Source organism: Schistocerca cancellata, chromosome 4, assembly GCF_023864275.1.
Source record: "Schistocerca cancellata isolate TAMUIC-IGC-003103 chromosome 4, iqSchCanc2.1, whole genome shotgun sequence".
Lineage (NCBI taxonomy): Eukaryota > Metazoa > Arthropoda > Insecta > Orthoptera > Acrididae > Schistocerca > Schistocerca cancellata.
The window spans coordinates 569545249-569556038 of NC_064629.1; the positions used below are offsets into that span (position 1 = coordinate 569545249).

The following is a 10790-nucleotide window of genomic DNA, read 5'->3' on the forward strand; positions in this document are numbered from 1 at the left end:
CGTTTTGTTGCCCTTGATGGCAAGCTGCCCTGGGCTTACATTTCAGCAAGATAATGCCTGCCCACATATGACGAGAGTTTCTACTGCTTGTTTTCATGCTTGCCAAATCCAACCTTGACCATCAAGGTTGCCAAATCTCTCCCCAGTTGATAATGTTTGGAGCATTATTGGGAGGGGCCTCCAACCATCTTAGGATTTTTGACAATCTAATGCACCAATTGACCGAAATTTGTCACAGTATTCCTCAGGAGGGTGTAAAACAACTTTATTGATCAATGCCAAAACGAATAACTGCTTGCATAAGGGACAGAGCTGGACCAACACATTATTGATTTCCTGAGTCTGTGAAGCTCTTTATCTTGAATAAATCATCCAATTTTTGTGAAACTGTAATAATTTGTCTGTATATGTACATCATATCTATCGATTTCCATCCCATTCAGACAGTTCCTTTATGGTGCATCATTTTTTTCCCAGAAATGAAATAACAAATAATTGCTTGTGGTCAGGTTTCAAATGGCAGCTCACAGCACACCAACCAGTGGCACTAACCAGTATGCCACACTAAGTACACCACAGCTGAGGGTATTACTCTCTCTCCCGGAGAAAGTGTGTCATGCTGTTTCAGAAGTTCTTATTGGAGATGACTATAGTGAAATGATTCTAGATCTTGTCAATGACCCTCCGTATCACATTGTTAGTGGAACCTCATGTTCTGGTTGTGCTGTTACATCCTTTTTGCTATGATGAGCACTGAAGGTAGCCCCTCCCATTGAGGCTTTGTGATCTTCAAATGCTTCTTCAGTTTCTTTGAACCACCCAAAGCCGGTACAGTCCTTTGGATTGTAATAGGGCTTCAGACAGAGGACATAGATGATGTCTCTGCACTTTTGTCCTCATGATGTAGAGTCATAATCCTTGGCTTCATATATGATGTCTGACAAGTGACAGAGGATATGATATAGTGCAAAGTAGTGCTTTAATATCTTTTCTGATAGTTCTGTTTTCTGCACAGATGTAAAAGTGCTTACCAAATCTCCTGGACTATACCTCACTGTCTGGCGCTTGGTGTTATAGTGCTCTTGGTCTTTCTCAGGGGTGAGCCAGCTTCCTTGCTTCTTTGGTCCTGATGATGAGGTTTTCCATGTAGTCATCTTGAGTTTCATCTGACTGAAACAGAAACAATGTATCTATTATCAATTTGACCTCGCAACCATGTCACAGAAATAACGGTGTGAAGTCTGTAATATCTTGCTTTGCTGCTTTGTATGTACATGTCACAATGAGTAGTATTGTATCCCAGTCTCTTAGTTCAGTATTAATGTGTATCAAAAGAAATATGCCGATGTCTTATTAAAGTGCTCTGTACGGCCATTGGCCATTGTAGGCAATTTTAATCCTGCAGGTGATGTCGCAAAATGAAATTACCTCAAATACATCTCAATTGGAAACTTTTCCACATTTCAGAATGATGTCTTCTACAAGGAACTCTGCAGTTTCCAGAGCTTCAGCAATCAGCACAGCTTTATTGACATCATAGCAGGTGGGATAATCAGTGCAAGCTATTATCCAGTTCAAATGATTCCCATTTGTTGACTTCAAGAACCTCCAAAAGAGGTCAATCCCAATGAGCTAGAATGGCGTTGCTATAGGTGGGATTGGTACCAGATGCCTCAAAGGTAGTTGAGGCATGTGATTCCATTGTCAGCAGTGGCTCACATAGTAGCTAACAGAACAGTAGAGATTTGGCCTGTGATACCTGCATCTGATTCTGTCTAGTCTTCACAAATCTCAGGTGGCTAGATGTTGGAGTGTCATGGTAGTACTTCAGGATACCTGGCTGTAGATACACTGGAATGATGAGCAACCACTACAGCCCATTTGATCATAGTTTCCCTTATACGATGTTCCATTTATTAAGTGGCATTCTCCTTTGGTTGGTTCCTCCTCCTTCAAGGCTTCTACAGTTTTCAGTAGTACTGGATCTTCCCTCTGTTCATCACCAATGTTATTTAATGCAGCAATGACTGAGGTTTCATCGACAGTGCTGTTTCACCCAGGGATTCCTTGATAGGCAGTTGACATCTTTGTGTCTGCATCTGCTTTTGAAGCCTTAGTGCCCATCATACAAGCAGACCTGACAGATCCTTCAGGCTAGTCAACCAGCATACAGAGTGGTAGGCCATCACTATGGTTAATGGTTCGCCAAATAAATATGGCTGGAACTTGTTGATAGACCAAACAACTTCAAGTACTCTTTCTCAGTTACAAAATAGTTCAGCTTGGACTTAGAGAGTACTCTGGAAACATACGCTATTATCTTTTCAGCTCTGGACTAAATTTAACTGTCTGAACAGGCTTCAGAAGACCCAATGGTACTGACTGAGTGCCATGTCATCCTTGGATGCAGATATGGGGGCGTGTGGTCAGCACACCGTTCTCCTGGTTGTTGTCAGTTTTCATGACTGGAGTCTACTTCTGAATCAAGTAGCTCCTCAGTTGGCATCACAAAGGCTGAGTGCACCCCACTTGCCAACAGCACTCGGTAGACCTGGATGGTCACCCATTCAAGTCCTAGCCAAGCCCAACAGTGCTTAACTTCAGTAGTCTCACGGGAACCGATGTTACCACTGCGAGAAGGCCACTGGCATTTTTTCAGCACCTCCCTGAATCTACACTAGAACTCCATCGATCCCATAACCTCTAACATTGGTGTGAATTTCCATATCAGCATTCTCGTCATACAACACTAGGACTGGAGAGGATATTAGTGCCTCCATAACAACAAGGAAAGATGTTACTTGTCCCTCATCCCAGGAAAATTTGGCATTTTCTTGTTCTTGCAAGAGATTTGTCTTGGGACACAAGTCCTTTATGAATCAGCAGTAGTACAAGGATATTCCAAAAATGCTTTTCACATCAAGAGTGTGCTCGGGAGTTGGACAAATCTGTGACTGCTCTTATTTTCTCTGGATCAGGACAGATGCCATCACTATTCAGTAGAGCCCCAAGATTTTTATTTTTGAATTCAGGCACAGATCTGCAATCAGAACATACTTCAACACAGTTGTCAGGTGACTTAGATGTTCTTCAAATGTCTTTGAAAAATGACAATGGTGTCCAGATTGCAAATACATGTCCTACATTGAAAGTGCTGAAGCAGATTATTCATCATATGATTAAAGGTGATGGGAGTGTTAGACTGTCCAAACAGCATGACTTAAAACTCATAGATACCATCAGGAGTTGTGAAGGTAGTCTTTCTCTGGCCAGCATCATCAGTCTCAGTTTGCCAGTATCCCGTCTGCATGTCCATAGTTGAGAAATAATTTGCTCCTCTCTAGCATTCTAGGGTGTCAGCAATGCACAGCAATGGATAGTAATCATTCTTCATGATTTTGTTCAGTCATTAGTAGCCGATGCAGAAACGTCATACGCTGTCACTCTTCTTCATAGGTACCACAATCAGTAAGAGGACCAAAAACACTCTGAAGGTTTACTGATGTAATTTTGTTGCAGGTTCTCCACTTCCTCACGGATTATCTGTCATTTAACTGGTGACACTCTATATGAGCAATGACTAATTTGTGGATGATCCTTGTTGTTGAAACAGCGTTTTACCATGAGCTGCTTTATCTGTCTTTCCTCCACTTCAGATTTGAACACATCCAAAAATTGACCTCGAATGGCTATCACTTGGTGATGTTGAACCTCAGTCAGAGCAGATCATGTTGGTAGTTCAATAATAGCTTCCTATCCTGCCTTTTCTGTAATGGTGCTCACTTTGCTGTGGGCTTTATGTAAATAAAATGGCTACCAGATGCTTTTAGACTTATGTAAACAAACTGTAAACTTATGCTCGTAGTTACCTTTATGCAAGTCTAATTTATGGACAAATGATTTTAAACTAATTTTAAGGACCATAATTTATTACCCACTATAAATACATAACTGTCGTCCTAATTCCATAATTTATGAGCCAAAATGGCTGTCACACCCTCTGAGTAGCCCATGTTATGTTTATGCAAATCTAGCCTTAATTACCATGATTTATGATCCCAAAATGTTCATGTCTCCTCCTAGAGGTCAAATGTGTGATGTATAAATTCCAGGTTGGGCTGAATTATTGTATTTAATGTAATTTGTAACCCAAAAATGATGTTAGACACTTTGAGACTACACTTGATGTGTGATATTTGCAGTTTAGTCTTTTGCATCTGATGTATTTGTAATTTAGTTTTTTGCAGTTTGCTGTAGAATATCGTGTCCAGTGGCACTTTTTGACAACTTATGACCACCTATCATTACTATTTACAGTTTTGGGGCAATTTGTTACAATTTTGCACATTTTTTTTCCCAGTATTCCAATTACCCCACTTTTCAAGAAGACACACGCAAATACAAGACTTTAAATGTTTAACATTTACTGCCACAGTGCTTTATTGAAACAAATGTAATGATATCCCACTAATTCAATGTTTAACAATCAGCATAGTGCAACAAATATGATCTTGCTACATATCAAGTCTATGTTTCACTGTAAAGACTTTGTCCCTGCATTATTAGTGTGTTAAAAACAATTATTTCACTATCAGACTGCTTTAGAGGACTCTGACAGTATAAGATTATTGTTGACTTGTAAATAATGGTGGGAAATCCAAGTAGGAATGATTCAAAATGCATCCATGTACACACACAAGACATCACTAAAGTACACATAAACAATTTACCCTACTTGTGCTGCTGCTGCCACTTAAGAGCCCCCACAAGGATGAAGGGGGGGGGGGCAGTAGGAGCAGCTTCCCCTTTTGAAAATTCATTTAGTGTATGAATAAGAAAAAGGATCTGTAACCATAGGGTCTGAATTTTTATGACCTAAAATACCTGGAGAATTATTTCTAAAATTACTTAAAAATATGGATAAGGTGATATAAAATTAATATAAAACATATGTAAAATGAATTATATGCTGAAGCGCCAAAGAAACTGGATAGGTATGCATATTCAAATACAGAGATATGTAAACAGATAGAATATGGCACCGCAGTTGGCAATGCCTATATAAGACAACAAGTGTGTGACCCAGTTGTTAGATCAGTTACTACTGCTACAATGGCAGATTATCAAGATTTAAGTGAGTTTGAACGTGGTGTTGTAGTCGGTGAGCAAGCGATGGGACACAGAATCTCTTAGGTAGCAATGAAGAGGGGATTTTCCTGTATGACAATTTCATGAGTGTACTGTGAATATCAGGAATCTGGTAAAACATCAAATCTCTGACATCACTGTGGTTGGAAAAAGACTCGGCAAGAACGGGACCAACAACAACTGAAGAGAATCATTCAGTGTGACAGAAGTGCAACCCTTCCACAAATTGCTGCAGATTTCAATGCTGGGCCATCAACAAATGTCTGGCTGCAAACCATTCAATGAAACATCATCAACATGAACTTTCAGATCTGAAGGGCCACTTATGTACCCTTGACGACTGCACGACACAAAGTTTATGCCTCGCCTGGGCCCATCAACACTGACATTGGACTGTTGATGACTGAAAACATGGTGCCTGATCAGACAAGTCTCATTTCAAATTGTATCAAGCAAATGGACATGTATTGGGTATGGAGACAACCTCATGAATGTGTGGAACCTGCACGTCAGCAGGGGTTGTTCAAGTTGGTGGAGGTTATGTAATGGTGTGGGATGTGTGCAGTTGGAGTGATATGGGACCCCTGATACATCTACATACTCTGATACATAAACATCCTGTCTGATCACCTCCATCAATTCATGTCCATTGTGCATTCCGATGGACTTGAGCAATTCCAGCAGAACAATGTGACACCCCACACATCCAGGATTGCTACAGAATGGCTCCATGAACACTCCTCAGAGTTTAAATACTTCCACTGGCCACCAGACACCCCAGACATCAACATTATTGAATATATCTGGGATGCCTTGCAACATGTTGTTCAGAAGAGATCTACGCATCCTTGTACTCTTGCGGATTTGTGAACAGTCCTGCAGGATTCATGGTATCAATTCCGTACAACACTACTTCAGACATTAGTCGAGTCCGTGCCACGCCGTGTTGCAGCACTTCTGCATGCTCGTGGGGATTTTACATGATATTAGGTAGGTGTACCAGTTTCTTTGGCTCTTCAATGTATAATGAACTAGTGTAATGCAAAACTTTATAGGAAGGCGCCTTGTCACGGTCTATGAGGCTCCCCCCAGTTGGGAGGTTCAAGTCCTCCCTTGAGCATGGGTGTGTGCATTGTCCATAGCGTAAGTTAGATTAAGTAGTGTCCATAGCGTAAGTTAGATTAAGTAGTGTGTCAGCTTAGGGACCAATGACCTAAGCAGTTTGGTCCCATAAGACCATATCACCAATTTCCAATTAAATAGAATAGCTTTCAAGTTTTTCACCTGCTGCTAGCCATCCAAGTCAGAATAGTTTTCAAGTGTATTTGTATCTATATAGCTCACAGTCCATAAGAATTGTTATTGTGAAAACCTTTGCTATTGGGCACTGTTGAAATTACACTCCTGGAAATTGAAATAAGAACACCATGAATTCATTGTTCCAGGAAGGGGAAACTTTATTGACACATTCCTGGGGTCAGATACATCACATGATCACACTGACAGAACCACAGGCACATAGACACAGGCAACAGAGCATGCACAATGTCGGCACTAGTACAGTGTATATCCACCTTTCGCAGCAATGCAGGCTGCTATTCTCCCATGAAGACGATCGTAGAGATGCTGGATGTAGTCCTGTGGAACGGCTTGCCATGCCATTTCCACCTGGCGCCTCAGTTGGACCAGCATTCGTGCTGGACGTGCAGACTGCGTGAGACGACGCTTCATCCAGTCCCAAACATGCTCAATGGGGGACAGATCCGGAGATCTCGCTGGCCAGGGTAGTTGACTTACACCTTCTAGAGCACGTTGGGTGGCACGGGATACATGCGGACGTGCATTGTCCTGTTGGAACAGCAAGTTCCCTTGCCGGTCTAGGAATGGTAGAACGATGGGTTCGATGACGGTTTGGATGTACCGTGCACTATTCAGTGTCCCCTCGACGATCACCAGTGGTGTACGGCCAGTGTAGGAGATCGCTCCCCACACCATGATGCCGGGTGATGGCCCAGTGTGCCTCGGTCGTATGCAGTCCTGATTGTGGCGCTCACCTGCACGGCGCCAAACACGCATACGACCATCATTGGCACCAAGGCAGAAGCGACTCTCATCGCTGAAGACGACACGTCTCCATTCGTCCCTCCATTCACGCCTGTCGCGACACCACTGGAGGCGGGCTGCACGATGTTGGGGCGTGAGTGGAAGACGGCCTAACGGTGTGCGGGACCGTAGCCCAGCTTCATGGAGACGGTTGCGAATGGTCCTCGCCGATACCCCAGGAGCAACAGTGTCCCTAATTTCCTGGGAAGTGGCGGTGCGGTCCCCTGCGGCACTGCGTAGGATCCTACGGTCTTGGCGTGCATCCGTGCGTCGCTGCGGTCCGGTCCCAGGTCGACGGGCACGTGCACCTTCCGCCGACCACTGGCGACAACATCGATGTACTGTGGAGACCTCACGCCCCACGTGTTGAGCAATTCGGCGGTACGTCCACCCGGCCTCCCGCATGCCCACTATACGCCCTCGCTCAAAGTCCGTCAACTGCACATACGGTTCACGTCCACGCTGTCGCGGCATGCTACCAGTGTTAAAGACTGCGATGGAGCTCCGTATGCCACGGCAAACTGGCTGACACTGACGGCGGCGGTGCACAAATGCTGCGCAGCTAGCGCCATTCGACGGCCAACACCGCGGTTCCTGGTGTGTCCGCTGTGCCGTGCGTGTGATCATTGCTTGTACAGCCCTCTCGCAGTGTCCGGAGCAAGTATGGTGGGTCTGACACACCGGTGTCAATGTGTTCTTTTTTCCATTTCCAGGAGTGTAGATTCTAAGCATGCACCGTCCATCAGAATTATTTTAAAGGCTATGCTACTGGGGCTGTTAGTTTTTAGCGTAGATTTATAAAAACCAAATTCCTACCAGTGTTACTGTTGTAGCAAGTAAGTTAAAAGTATTTCTTCAGCTTTGCGTAAGATGAGTGCTATTATGGAGGTGAAGTTTAAGATGGAAGATAACAAAATATATAGAATGGTTGCATGGAATCACGCCTATCGTTCAGCGCGAATTGGGTTATGGGAGCAGGAGGCATGTGGTGGTGTCCGCTTCCAAAGATATATAGCAAAGAAAACCGTCATAACAACTGGGAGAGCAGTGTGCTGGCCACACGCCCCTCCTATAAGCATCCTTATCTGAGGATGACACTGCGGTCAGATGGTCCTGACGGGCCACTTGTGGGCTGAATACGGAGTGCTTATCCAACTTAAAAGTAATTTTACATTTTCATAAGCAGACACACCAACACTATTTTCATACATCTTCTTCATGAGTCGATGGAGAGCAAGACACCCGTAGAATTCTAGGTCTTGAATAGCATCAAACTTAAAGATTCGATGCAACCATGAGATCTTCTCCTTCCTCTTCACGTAGATGATGGTATCTGTGTCTTCAAATAATTTAAGCGTAGTCACCATATCTTTATAGGGTACGCCAGGATCATCCCAGTGAATTCCATGGTAGAAATGTGTTAACCACTCTGCACTCTTCCATGTCTTAGCACACTTCGCATACTTGAAAGAGCTCAGAGATACAATGTTTGCTGAGAATGTCTCTATAATTCCTGCAGCTTCTGTGTACACCATATCTTTAAATATTATCTGTCTACACTCATCATCATAGAAACCATAAAGTAAAGAAATAAGTCATTAAAAGTAATAGCGTATTACTTGGCTACAGAACATACATTATTATTATTGATCTTTTCAGCTGTACACTCAATACAATAAATTTTAATTTATGTTGGCTCAACAGTGTGACATCACGCATTCGAGTCATAGTGCTTAAAGCGTGGCTCATACTTTGGAAATGTGTCAGGTGGCAAATAAAATATATATCACATAGTAGTGGTAGAAGTTGTGTAGGGGACATGTAGTAATCAAAAGCGTTCACCTGGCGAGGAATCTTTATCAGTTTCATATAAATATCCAAGAGCACATTACATGCATTTCTTGATTTCAACAGTTCAAAGACGCTGTAAGCTATAATATTCTCTTTTCCCTTGAATCCGTAGTTCTCAAGGTTAATTGTTCTAACATATTAAAGAAGTAAGACCTATGGAATATTGTTTCTAATGTGTGGCTGCAGCTCTGTTGCTGAATAGGCAGAGCCGCGTAGCCACTACCCCCATTTAATAGTGATAACTAAAGCATGACTATACTTTGCACACTACACTCACTACCGCTCCTCAAAACAGCGGCATTTCCTTATTCACAGACATCCAGTCCACACTTGAAATTGAATAACTGAATGACAATGGATTCATAGTGATTATTCAGTTACATACAGCTTGTGTGCTGAAAGAGAGAAACCAAAGTCTATTGCACGCTTGTAATAAAGTATTCCTTGCACTCTGGCCTATAGGAGGTTTCTACATAACATGATATTCCTTTTTGAAAATTCAGCCCTCGCGCACACGCTGTAGGATCTAAACAGGGCTGTATCACTAAGTCACCATTTCTCACACACGTAACAAACAAAATCTTTGTATGACACTCTAACAGGCTCTTTAGTTTTTCGTAAAAAACTCAATTCGACAGTTGAAACAACAGATACGTCTGGCGGTGATCCTCCTCCTGCTCCAAAGTGCTTAGCAACATGAACTTCAAAATGCACTTGGACTACAACACTTTTGCGGTTTATCCACCCACCTGCTCCATCCGTGGAAATTAACCCCGAATGAACATACTCTAGTCTATTTTGCACTCACAATGATTTCTTAGTCAGGGGAAAATTGTGTGATCTGGGTGGTGGAAGCTATGCATGGAATGCACTAACACAAACCCCAACTTGGTGGTCCGAATATATAAAAGATGCCACTGTGCGTTGGCTGGATTTACAAGTATCGAAAATACCAAAAGGTTTCGTGGAAGTGGTGAAATCGATGAACCAAAAAGACTCTAGGACTCTTTTAAATTGTAATTACATCCTTTATTCATCGACAAGTATGTGATGGTGGAAGGCTTTTTTGCAGTGGGAAAACAATACCCAGCTGGTGTAAGTATGGGTGTATTATAATTTTTTTATACACCTGTAACTGATAGAAATGTTATGCTGCTGCTTGAACGTAAAGGTACGTGGCTTATGTTCCAACATACGTTTGTGTGAAATAATCAGATTACTGTTCACCTAAAAACAAAAAAAATTACATATGTCTAGTCGTAATGGAAGGATAGGCTGGACATGGTGAATTGTGATTTCAACGCAGTGGTGACGTAAGTGGTGACAGATTCATTTCGTAAACAGCTGCACAATATAACAATGCAAGTGTTCAACTGGACCTACTATAGTGTACAAACAGGACGGGCAATACGGTTATAACAATACGTCCCCTCATCGGCACCCCTAAGCGTACCCTCACATTTTCCTTTTTGTTCTATCGATAGTGGTGTTCATTACAGTATGCCAACCCATGTTGGTGATGTCTATCCAAGCATTACGTCCACGGGTGCGGTTTTTATTATCACATAGTGCCAGACGCCTGTCCTTCAGAACACTTGTTTGAGAGAATCTTGGCAGGATGCAGCACCTTCCAGAAGCGCTGATTCGTAGGCTTTGTCCAATAATTTCCAAGGACTGAGGAGAATCGA

The 10790-nt window shown here is 42.6% G+C and overlaps 1 pseudogene; it reads right to left on the reverse strand.

Annotated features, from left to right (window-relative positions):
• Positions 1-2530: 2530 nt before the first annotated feature.
• On the reverse strand, positions 2531-2649 carry LOC126185813 (5S ribosomal RNA; annotated as a pseudogene).
• Between the last annotated feature and the right edge of the window lie 8141 nt (positions 2650-10790).